This window comes from Lytechinus variegatus, chromosome 12 (assembly GCF_018143015.1).
Source record: "Lytechinus variegatus isolate NC3 chromosome 12, Lvar_3.0, whole genome shotgun sequence".
In the NCBI taxonomy this organism is placed as follows: domain Eukaryota; kingdom Metazoa; phylum Echinodermata; class Echinoidea; order Temnopleuroida; family Toxopneustidae; genus Lytechinus; species Lytechinus variegatus.
The window spans coordinates 15,073,853-15,087,442 of NC_054751.1; positions in this window are offsets into that span (position 1 = coordinate 15,073,853).

Below are 13,590 nucleotides of genomic sequence, written 5' to 3' on the forward strand. Positions count from 1 at the left end.
GCAACATACTTCTGACATTTTCGATACTGCAACAAATAACAATCAGAAATTCAGATATAAAGTTTAAACTTGATTTCCTTTTTTTTTATTACAGGAAATAAATAAGTACTTAAACAAACTAATAAAGCATAAATAATAAATAGTCTTACGTCTCTTGAAATCAGTTCTGGTGTTATTCCAATTTTATGGTCCAAATGATAAGATCCCAGTTGGCTGGCGAAAATTCACAATGATGGCGATGATGAAACTGATGTTGAAGTCCGATGAATAATAAGAGTCACTGCAACGAGTTGAAATGTCCGTGAAGACGATGTTGATGATGATTAACAGTCAATTTCAGCAATCCATGGGTTGAAGCGTGTTCATTGAACAGGTTGATGATGTTGATGATCTCGATGAGAACTGATAATTTCTCTCTCAAAATAACTGCAAACAGTTCATTGATGCATAAACTGCTCTGATCTGATCTGGTGAAGTGATCTCATATGATGTGATGTGATCTCCTGCTCTCATATGATGTGATGATCAAGTGATCTAATATGATGTGATGATGTGATTGAAAAATCTGCAGCTTTATATCAAATTTCAATCTAATCTAGAAGCTTCTAAAAAAATGTCACCACCATAGAAGGTTCTAGCACCTTCTTCCAAAAGAAAATTCTCCTATAATGGAGCAGTCAAAAATCCAGAAGACTCTTGAATGACCTTATTGAAATCAAGAGTGTCAATAACATAGCTAAGCCTATTGTTCCTAATCTCTATTCAGAAATAACAATACAACTCCTTGGCTTTTAAATAGGCAAGGCCTGCATAATAAAAAGACATTCCTGAATGTTCTTTACAATTCTTGGCTATCCTTAAAGGGAAATAACTAATAGATGAATGTAATTGCTTTTACAATTCTTCTAAAATTATTCTTATATGTAACACCTCCCCCACCGGAGAAAAGAAAGCTTTACCGTAGTAAAGGTTTCTTTAAGATTACTTTTTTCTTTTAACTGTTCAAAGTCATCTTGATAAATCATTTACATTTATCGTGTACAAAGATATAGTACTTAACGAACATGTTAAAATAAATGAACATCAAAGATGTTTTCTTCAAATGACACACTTGGTCAAAATCATGAATAATTTCACTTTTTATACTCTTGATAGAGCATCAGCAATTACATTATTCTTTCCCTTTATGTGTACAATTTTCAAAGGGAATGGTTGGAGCATTAGGCTCCATCTGTACAGTCTTTGATTCTTTGTTTTGAATTTCTCCAAAAACACAAGAGGATTGTGATCTGTATAGACTGTAATCTCTCCATTGGTTAGATACACCTCAAACTGCTGAAGGGCTAGTACGAGACTCAGGGCCTCTTTTTCAATAGTTGAGTATTTCTTTTGAAACCGATTGAGTTTCTTAGAGAAGTAGCACACTGGTTTTTCGATGCCTTCTTCATCTTCTTGGAGCAATACTGCTCCTACTCCAACATCACATGCATCAATTGCTACTTTGAATGGCTTTGTGAAGTTTGGAGCTGCCAAAATAGGCTCATTCACCAAAATGGCCTTTAATTTCTCAAATGATCTTTGACATTCGTCAGACCAAACATACTTCATTTTTGCCTTCAGCAGGTTTGTCAGAGGACTAACCACAGTACTGAAATTTTGAACAAATTTCCTGTAGAAGCCACTCATACCTAAGAATCTGAGCAATTCTTTCTTAGTTGTGGGAATTGGGAAGTCTAAGATAGCTTGTATCTTGGCTTCTCTTGGTAGCACTTGCCCTTGACCAACCACATGACCAAGATATGTGACCTTTGCCTTGGCAAATTCACTTTTCATCAGATTCACTACTAGATTGGCTTTGTCCAGCCTGTCAAACAGTGCTCGCAAATGATTCAGATGATCATTCCAAGTATCACTGTATACTAGGATGTCGTCTATGTATACGACACAATTGTCAAGTCCGGCAATCACTTGATTTGTCAACCTTTGGAAGGTTGCTGGTGCATTTTTCATTCCAAAAGGCATGACTTTGCATTGAAATAAGCCTTCGGGTGTGACAAAGGCTGATATCTCTTTGGCTCGGTCAGTCAGTGGCACTTGCCAATATCCTTTAAGCAAGTCTATCTTTGTGATATAGGCAGAATTTCCAACTCTATCAATACAATCTTCTAACCTAGGAATTGGATACGAGTCAGTCTTAGTTACTGCATTCACCTTTCGGTAATCAATGCAAAATCTCTGAGAGCCGTCTGGCTTTGGAACCATTACAATGGGAGAACTCCAACTACTCTGACTCGGTTCGATTATGTCATTATCTAACATAAACTGTATTTCCTTATTCACCATTTCCAACTTGCTTGGATTGAGCCTATAAGGATTCTGTTTGATAGGTCTTACATCACCTATGTCTACGTCATGTACAGTTAAAGGTGTACGACCTGGTTTGTCTTTACATACATTCTCATATTCTCTTAACAGGCCAGATATATCATTTCTTTGATCTTCAGGCAGGTGTTTTAATGCCTCATCCATGTTTCCTAACATCTCTGAGTTAGACAACTTTACACCACATGGTTCGTTCTTAGATACATCTGTATAAGACAATTCATTATCTGTCTTTCCATAACATTCTTCTTCATGTACATCTACATGTTTTTCTTCTTTGACCTGTGTTGTACCTATTGGCTGACTAGCCTCTCGCTCAAAGTATTCTTTCAACATGTTTACATGACAAACTCTTTGAGACTTTCTTCGATCAGGGGTACTGATCACATAGTTGACATCATTCAATTTCTTTTTGACTATGTAGGGACCACTAAACCTAGCTTTCAAGGGCTCACCTTGCAAAGGCAACAACACTAACACTTTGTCTCCAGGCTTGAAACTTCGCTCTTTTGCATTTTTATCAGCATGAGCTTTCATTTTTCCCTGCGACTCTTTCAAGTGTTCCTTAGCCACATCACAAGCTTTTGAGAGCCTTTCTCTAAACTTTGACACATAGTCTAGAAGGTTTACATCATCATCCTGAATCATAAACCTCTCTTTGATAAGCTTTAGAGGACCCCTAACCTCATGACCATAGACCAATTCAAATGGACTGAAACCCGTGGACTCATTCGGGGAATCCCTAGTTGCAAACAGTAGGAATGAGATCCCTTTATCCCAGTCATCGGGATAGTCTTCACAATAAGCCCTAATCATGGTCTTCAAAGTCTGATGATAGCGTTCTAACGCTCCTTGGGACTGTGGGTGATAAGCAGAGGACTTGATCTGCTTTATTCCCAACTCCTTCATAACTTGCTGAAATATTCCTGACATGAAATTTGACCCTTGATCAGATTGAATTTCCTTCGGCAGACCGTACCTAGTGAAAAACTGCACTAACGCCTGCACCACTGTCTTTGCAGTGATACTTCTCAAAGGTATCGCCTCTGGAAACCGTGTAGACAAGTCCATAATCGTCAGGAGAAATCTGTGACCCGACCTCGTTCTGGGTAAGGGTCCAACACAATCAACAAGAACCCTAGTAAAAGGTTCATCAAATGCAGGAATTGGTATCAATGGAGCAGGCTTGATAGAAGGCTGTGCCTTACCAATAATCTGACATGTGTGACATGTCTTACAGAAATGCACAACATCTTTGTGCATCTTAGGCCAATAGAAATGCCTCATAATTCTATCTTCTGTCTTCCGAATACCGACATGACCTGCCATAGGTAACTCATGAGCCATTTTCAGAATATCTGTGCGGTAACAAGGAGGAACTACAACCTGGTGAATTATACACCAATCTTCGTCAGCTGGTCTCCGGGGAGGTCTCCATTTCCTCATCAAAATGTCATCTTTGACATAAAAGCACTCAGGAACCTTATCAGCCTCAGCCTCAGAACATGCTTTTTGTGACAAGCTTTTTAATTCTGGGTCTGCCTGTTGTGCCTGTACAAGGGAGGATTTACTAAACAAACTATCATTGTTAGCAACAGAGCCTTCAACACTATCCCCATTCAAATCCTTGAAAAAGGTTTCAGCTAACCAGACATCAGTACTCTCCTCTACATCAGCAGATTCCGCATCATCCTTTTCAGCTCTACGAGTCTGAGACCTAGTAACAACACAATCCGGGAAAATCCCTGGAAAATCTTCCTGCAACAATTCAGTTTCAGCTACCTCAACGGGCTTTTCCGAAACCACTGGAGATGCAACAACTTTATCTCCAGCCAAGTCGTTACCTAACAAGAAATCAACACCTTTCATGGGTAATTCTGGAACGACACCAACAGTCACAGGACCACTAACTAGGTCACACTTTAAGTCGACCTTATGCAAAGGAACCGACATGAAATTTGGGCCAATACCTTGAACTAAGACGTTGGCATTCTCTGAACTCTCCAGAGGAAGAGCCGAATCACCTGGCACCATCAGGGACTGTGCAGCCCCTGTATCCCTAAGGATCACCACTGACCTACCAGCAGCACCAGTCGAACAAGGGGATACTTCACCATCATGTAAAAAACTTCTAAAAGTTTCATCAACCTGTTTGACTTTATCAGCAAATTCTAGAGAAACACTCTCAACATCTCGATTGGGCTCTGATGGAACAAACTCCATCGAGGGAACACTTGTTTGCTTGACAAAACCCATGTCTTTCTTAACTTTGGTTGGCATTCCAACCAATTTCCAACATGATTCTTTCAAATGTCCCGGTTTATGACAATGAGTACAAATTTTGGAACTACGACTCTCAGACCTTTTGGTTGATTCTGTGCCCCCACTAGCCTGATTCTTGTTAGTGTCTTTGTCCTTGCTTGCATATTTTCCCTCACTAGGTTTATTGTGGGATTCAAATGACCCTTTACCTTTCTTTTTCCAATAATTTTTGAAAGGAGGCCTATCTCCACTACCTTTATGTGTGACCTCAAATTCATCAGCTACTATGGCTGCTTTACTGACTTCAGTAACTCTATGGTCATCTAAGTGAGATTTAATGCCAAAAGGAAGACTCTTTTTGAATTCTTCTAGGAGGACAACTTCCCTAAGGTGAACAAAATCTTTGTCAACTTTCAGTGATCTATACCACTTATCGAACATCATCTCTTGTTCCCTAGCAAATTCAACATATGTCTGGCCTGATTGTCTTTGCATGTTCCTAAATTTATGTCTGTACGCTTCTGGTACCAACTCATATGCATTGAGAATTGTTTCTTTCACTGTAGCATAGTCACATGATTGCGTTTCAGAGAGCGAAGAATAGACTTTTGCAGCCTTTCCAATGAAAACACTTTGGAGGAGAAGAGTCCAGTATTCCTCGGGCCAATTCAATCTCTTGGCCACTTTTTCAAATGACACAAAATATGTATCAACTCCCTCTTCATCAAATTTTGGCACAAGGCGAATGTTCTTCGCCACATCAAAGCCTTGGGGAGATTTATCTTTAACAGAGTTAGTATTTGCATGAGCTAACTCCATTTCTTTCAACTTTAACTGGTACTCCAATCTCATTTTCTCCATTTCAATGTTTTCTCTGATTCTTTCCTTTTCAATGTTTATTTTCTCCATTTCAAGGTTTTCTTTGATTCTTTCCTTCTCAAGGTTTTCTTTAATTCTTTCCTTTTCCAATTCAATGTTTGCCAGTTGGATCTGAGCATCCTCTGACATATTGATAGAAGTTTCAGACTCCTCTGTAAGCTTCATGTGACTAGCTAACAAGTCAATTATCTCTGCCTTCTTTAAACCTGGGGCTAGAGATACACCCAAATGATCACAAACTGTTATCAAATCATCTTTCTTCAGTGACTTCAAATGATCATATGACAATTCTGTCTTTGCAAGAAATTCTTCAACATCAAATGTAGCCATAGTGAATATACACAAATACAAGCACGTAATAACACAGTACAGTATATTCTAGAACTTTCCAAAAATTTCCAAAATGTTTCCAATTCAAATTGGCTTTTGTTTTCTGAAAAACTGGTTTTAGTTTCAAATTGCCTTGGCTCGTACAAATTTGGTTTCCGCTTCCCGGACAAGCCCCCAAAATTATTTGTTACGATACTGCAACAAATAACAATCAGAAATTCAGATATAAAGTTTAAACTTGATTTCCTTTTTTTTTATTACAGGAAATAAATAAGTACTTAAACAAACTAATAAAGCATAAATAATAAATAGTCTTACGTCTCTTGAAATCAGTTCTGGTGTTATTCCAATTTTATGGTCCAAATGATAAGATCCCAGTTGGCTGGCGAAAATTCACAATGATGGCGATGATGAAACTGATGTTGAAGTCCGATGAATAATAAGAGTCACTGCAACGAGTTGAAATGTCCGTGAAGACGATGTTGATGATGATTAACAGTCAATTTCAGCAATCCATGGGTTGAAGCGTGTTCATTGAACAGGTTGATGATGTTGATGATCTCGATGAGAACTGATAATTTCTCTCTCAAAATAACTGCAAACAGTTCATTGATGCATAAACTGCTCTGATCTGATCTGGTGAAGTGATCTCATATGATGTGATGTGATCTCCTGCTCTCATATGATGTGATGATCAAAGTGATCTAATATGATGTGATGATGTGATTGAAAAATCTGCAGCTTTATATCAAATTTCAATCTAATCTAGAAGCTTCTAAAAAAATGTCACCACCATAGAAGGTTCTAGCACCTTCTTCCAAAAGAAAATTCTCCTATAATGGAGCAGTCAAAAATCCAGAAGACTCTTGAATGACCTTATTGAAATCAAGAGTGTCAATAACATAGCTAAGCCTATTGTTCCTAATCTCTATTCAGAAATAACAATACAACTCCTTGGCTTTTAAATAGGCAAGGCCTGCATAATAAAAAGACATCCTTGAATGTTCTTTACAATTCTTGGATTTCCTTAAAGGGAAATAACTAATAGATGAATGTAATTGCTTTTACAATTCTTCTAAAATTATTCTTATATGTAACATACTTCTGACATTTTCCCTTCTCAATAAATTGAATGATAGTTATATAATAGTTTCACAAAAACTCTCTTTTCGATTGTCGTCTGTTCCCTTTCTTTCCTTTTTTACCCACTTATACTAAAATAAAATCATAAGGGCACTCGCCCCTCTCCTTTAGCGCCGCCCCTGATCTCATGTGGAGGCGAGGGATGCTATATGTCATATTTGGGGGCCATTGCTCGCGGCTACACAGTAAAAAGATATCACGCTGTTTGAAATTGTTTAACCGTTTTCAACATCTTGTTAAAAGTTGTTAAACTTTTACACAATAGTTTAAATTTTTTTTAATTGTTTAAACGTTTTCAACATCTTATCTAAAAATACTAAGCAACTTGTTTCAAACTTAAAATTGATATTAGAGTGACGGGCTTAAGCAACCTACTGAAATTCTAAACAGCGTTTTTACAGTGTATGATGATCGACCTCGCGCTGAAAATGTTTTGCAAGCAGCCGTGTGAAGAGAGAGAGAGAAATAAAAAGATATGCCCGTATTCTGAAGTCGGGTTTAAATTAAACTCAGGTTTAAAGTTGTGGTTTAAGTATGGATAGCCAATTGTAACATAATTCAAGAACAGTAGAGAAATCATATTTCAGCCCATTTGGCTCTCAAATCATTAATAATTGTCCAGGAAGTATAAATAGATGATTGTCTTCACCATTGATGAATCAGGAAAGAGCACAGTAAACAAAAGAAACATACAACTTAATTAAAATTTTGACACTTTTAGCTTCCCATAATTTTAGCAGAGAGTTAGACCATGGTCTAAGTTAAACCTGACTTCAGAATACGGGCCATACTGTTTAAATATTATAGCTATCCTAATGATTGGACCAAGTAGTAAATATTGTGACATGTATAAATATTGGACAAGTTGTATTCATGGACGAATTGTATCCGTTGTACTGTGTTTTCGAGAATATATTATTATGATGTAAATTAAACGTATATGTGTGTGATATCAAAGAAGGTTACTAATGTTTTCATTCAATATTAGCTGTCGATGTTTTCTTTCAATATGCCAAACTTGGCATTATCAATAATATAATGGTGACTCTTTCTCTTCACGACTGCATGGTATGTGCTGTATAAAGGACTTTTAGCGTTTGAAATGTTATTTTTCTTTCATCTATTTGGACATTTTGCCAAATGAATTCATTTGTTTAAGATTATTTCCCATCTTCTTTCAATTCTGTATTAAAACAAAATTCAATATAGGCCTATATAATCATACCAACTTGTATCTATACATATAAATGCAAGTTTTCTCTAGAACGTGAGTGAGAGGTTGGTGGGGGGGGGGGTGTCCGACGTAGTCTTTCCAAATTCTTGAACAGTAAATGTTAATTGAATTAATGTTCACTTCATACCTGTAGTAGAAAGAATTATCTTCTATATGTAATTGTTGGATTTTTGTGTGTGTTTTATAACTATTAACTCAAAAGAAATATGTGATTTTATGGTACTATTGTTTAAATTATTAGTACTTTACCTTCAACTCCATTATGCACCAGTGCAGTGTAGAGGGCGCACTCCAAGATAATTTTTTGTTTTTCAGCCTGTCTTTTATATTTTTACAAATCTACCTCTTTATTCGTTCTATTTTTTTATAATTTCGGTTTTTGGAACTTATGCATCTCTTTGTTATATTATGAGTGTGAAAGTGTGAACTGTTTGTATAAATTATGATCTGGAACCTAAATGGACACTCGTGACTCACAGCCGAGTCATTTATTAAAACGATATGTATTTCTTTAAAAAGATGCGTATAAGTGTAAAGAATTGTAATAGGTTGTATTTTGTAGAACTACCATTGGATAAAGTCTTTAAGAGTATACAAAATACAGACTTCATCACCATCGTTTTGTCATATTTTCTTTTTAAAATGTGAAAATAACTCATAGCTCCTCGTTTTCATGCCATCTTGGTGAAATATCACTGCTTACCTAATAGGCCTATAGACACTCTACTTATATTTCTGCGGTGTCAAATTTGACTAATAATAGTATACGAGCTGGGAGTCAACTCGTTTACCGAGTTACTTTGACTCGAGTGATATTCAGCTGATGCCTCACCATTTCCAGTCATATTAATTTAGAATCTGAGTCACCTTTAAGAGTTCACTCCCAGCTCCAATGCCGAGCCAAATTTGACACCGCCGAAATGAGAAGGTATGGATTTAAATGCGTATAGCGAACATTTGAGAAACTTTTCTTCAGACTCATACCTGTTATGCAAAGTTATCTTTTCATAAACTCTTTACCAAATATTTTTATTTATATTAAATGTATGTTAAAAAGAATTCACTTTAACTCAATCATGGTGATTTATTTTATATGAAGGATCTGTATAAATGAGTCTTCATGATATCCCGAATCCTGAGTTTAATTTGAAGCATTAAATAATTTCGGCTCAGAAAGTAGTTATGGAGCCTCTAAAAATATGCTGACTTATCCATGTTTTGTCGCTTTCTCAAGACGAAACACGTGACCCATAAGTCCAACGGCATGAGCTTTTCAGCGGCGCATATGTTAGTTTAATAATGATTTGTCATGATCGAATGATAAAACGCCCATTGAATTGGTCACAGTAATATCGAATGATAAAACGCCCATTGTATTGGTCACAGTAATATTGGCCTGTATGTTGTCCATAAAATATACAGTAATTCGATATATTCGTCATGGTCATCAATAAAGTACCTATGATTAGGTCTATTTAAATTGAATTTTGCGTCTCATCGTTTTTGCTTTTCTATATAAGTTTTTGATAATCTTTATTGATCATTAAGTTAAAAACACATACATAATTATGATACATAATCTGAAACATATTAATATACAACATAAATAATCTGATAGAATATTACAAAAAAATGGCATAACATCATTGCAATCGAGCAAAAGCATACCATGAGTAACATAAGTTATAGAAAATAGCATTCAAATAATGTAGATCTATAGGTAAATACCTAGTCTAAAAATAGAGAATATAACATAAAATGAATTTGCAGCGAAGCAATCGAATCAAATGAAACTGAATGAGTATATAAAAAAAATCTTTGAGAAAACGTTTTGATCTTTAGATGGGGGGGGGGTAATTTCGGCTTAAAAATCCCTGTCGATATCACTCTTTAAAAAAAACAATTTTCTCTTAATTTTGCCACTTCAAGACTGTTTTATCCGACAGTTACCATAGTTACAGTGATCATCGGTCAGTCAAAATTCAAGGAAAGTTGTCAAACCTAACAACTTTTCCGAAAACAAATCTGGATGAAACGAATGAATCGTTTCAAAAGATTCACACGGTCCTTCTCCCCCCCCCTTTTTTTATACATTTCTCGATTTTTATTGAAATAATAAAAAAACACAATATCTGAAAAATAATAAAATAATCATTTACATGATTGAGTAATAAAATCATTGAACATAGAAATAATTAAGAAAAATAAAAAGCGTAAAGCTGACACCCCTGCTCATTTGGTTCAATCAGTGTTATTTAATTAACCCATGGATGTATTTCTGATTCAGAGTGACACAATAGGGGGGGGTCATGGGCGTCCCCTTTGATTTTTTTCATGTTGTAAAAAAATTGAGAAAATGGGATGGGGAAGGAAAAAAAGAAGAATACAGAAGACAGAGGCCGTGTGACTATATTATACCTCTATAATTTCATTGAGGAAAAATGACAATATGACGTCACCTTCAGCTCATCTTGACATCCTCCCCCTACCCCCGGTCTACTCCCGCCAATAGACCATGGCCCCAAAGTTTCACAACCAAGAATCAAAGGGAAAAAAGAGAAGAAAGGAAAGGGAAAATATGAAATATATCATTTTTCTAATTACGTCAAAATCTTTCACAAAATTATATTTTGGTTTATGTAAGAGGTCAATTTTTTTTCTTGCTCGCTACTGAACTCCCCTTCCCCCCCCCCCCCCGCCATTGAAATATCCTGGAGTCGCCCCTCACTGATTGTCCTAAGTCCCCATCTTCCCTTCTCACACCCTTACCAGCACTATCGAGATTCCAGCTTGTATCTGCTCTTTCATTGTCTATAATAATGTCCTTCACTTTTCATCTATTACCCCATCCGCCATAGTTGGGAGCGCATCACTGGGGCCTCAAACCAGGAGTGGGGGATGGGAGAACACCTGGCAACGCTGATGAAGCGATGGTGATGACGATGGAGCTTGTTCTCGCTCTGCCCAAATGTATTTCATCACGCCACTATTCTCCTGTTCGCCTGATTAATCCCGGCTTGCATGCTCATGAATAAGAGAGCGCATTGAGGAAGGGAGGAAGGAAGGGGTAATGATTGCATGCAGTTGAAGTCGTCGTCGTTGTCAATGTCGTCGTCATAGTAGTTGGTAGTACTAGTACTAGTAGTAGTAGAAGTGGTGGTGGTTGAAGTAGTAGAGGTAGTAGTAGTAGTAGTAGTAGTAGTAGTAGTAGAAGTAGTAGTAGTAGTAGTAGTATAGTAGTAGTGGTATGTAGTAGTAGTAGTAGTAGTAGTAGTAGTAGTAGTAGTAGTAGTAGTAGTAGTAGTAGTAGTAGTAGTAGTAGTAGTAGTAGTAGTAGTAGTAGTAGTAGTAGAAGGAGGTGGGAAATATATATCAGGGGCGGCGCCAGGATAATTTGATAGGGAGGAAAGGAGGCGGGTGACCTATTTATTATTTTTTCAAGTTGGTATCAGATTTACAGAGTTTCAAGTTGGTATCAGAGTTAAACGACAAAGATCTTTCCTTTTTTATATACTCTGTCTTTCCTGTTCTCCCATTTTTTATCACTCGGCTTCAAAACTCATAGGGGTAGTCGCCCCCGCCCCCCCCCCCTTGCGCCGCCGTCCCATGCTGATGGATTGCAGAGAAAATGAGGCTGTCTGGTGATACTAGCCGATGGTTAGTGGTTGATGAGAAGAATGAGTTAGCTGATTGCTGAGCAGCTGGTGTTCTATAAAATGACGTGTTTGAATAGGCGATCTGCGGTTGCAGCATATCCCCATCATTGGACATGTTGGGTGCATAATTAATGAACATAAAAATAATTTCTGCTCATGTATAAAACTGTCGGATATCATTGGACCCCCACGTACTGTATATGTCCAGTATCTATAGTGTGGGGGTAGCTATTAATCACCGTCTCTCTCTCTCTCTCTCTCTCTATCTATCTATCTATCTATCTATATATATATATATATATATACATCCATCCATCCATCCATCCATCTATCTATCTATTTATCTATCTATCTATCAATCAAATTTTGTAATATATTTTGACACAATATTCAGAAAATTACATCATATTTCATCTTTCTCTATTTTCTGTCTTTATTTTTTCTTGCTCGTGAAAAATCATCCCCAAGCTCCCCTATCTGTGCCACTGACCGGCCACCAACACCACTACCAACTACTACTATCTATCTATCAATCAATCAATCAATCAATCAAATTTTGTAATATATTTTGACACAATATTCAGAAAATTACATCATATTTCATCTTTCTCTATTTTCTGTCTTTATTTTTTCTTGCTCGTGAAAAACCATCCCCAAGCTCCCCTATCTGTGCCACTGACCGGCCACCAACACCACTACCACTCCATTGAACACCTTTATACATAACACCAACAACGCCAGCAACACCCCTACCACCCGATCTCTGTAACATCACTCATTCCGCTATTCTCAACATGATCACATTTTCCTAACCATCACCCACCCTACTCAGTATATCTCATCCATCTTCTTTACTGACCGCTTTGATGAGTAGGCTATACACCTATCAAGAGGACATCTTCATGAATAAAATACGCCTTGATAGTACAGAATATTTCATCACTGAAGGTCATGGAGTCAGAGATGAGGAATATGAAACATAATTATTCTATGGTCTTTACACTGGGGGCGGGGCGTACACAGCGTAGGTATGTAGAGGGGGGAGCAATGGGTTACGCCCCTTCCCTTTGACCCATATTTTTGTGCCCCTCCCCCTTTTTTAAATTGTCCTCTCTCTTGGAAAGTGCAAGCCTTTTCCGGGAAAAGAGGTCTTGTCACTATTTCCGTTTTGGGCCTGATCCATGGTAGTAAGATTGTGAGATTTTTTTAAAAGACCTGTAGCACGTATCAGAGTTTTCTACATCCCATCTACAAGGAAATCTTGAACTCGTCCCTAATGTGCACACACAACATGGCCAACCACAAGGTGCTTTTCAAGAGGAATGTAGAATAAGTGGTTGAAAAATTCGTCCAAGAATATTTTGTGGAATTTTGAAATGTCAAAGTAGCCTGATGAAATCAAGTCACTTATTTTCTTTTCAAGCATTCTATCATCTTTCTTCTAATTTTCACAATCTCCCCCTTTCTCCCATTCTTCGTCCAGTTGATTATCCCTCTCACCGTGTCTGTTATCTCTCAATCAACCAAAGTAAACCAAAAAAAACCCCATCAAACAATGATTTGTGGTATTCTTATTGTACTATCTTACCCAAACCACAGCATACTACTACATAAAAAGCCAAACTTAGGATCCCCCCATTAAATGAAGAAAAGACGTAACTTGGCAAGTTTTATGCAAGTCATTTGAAGGGGGGCATTCATAAT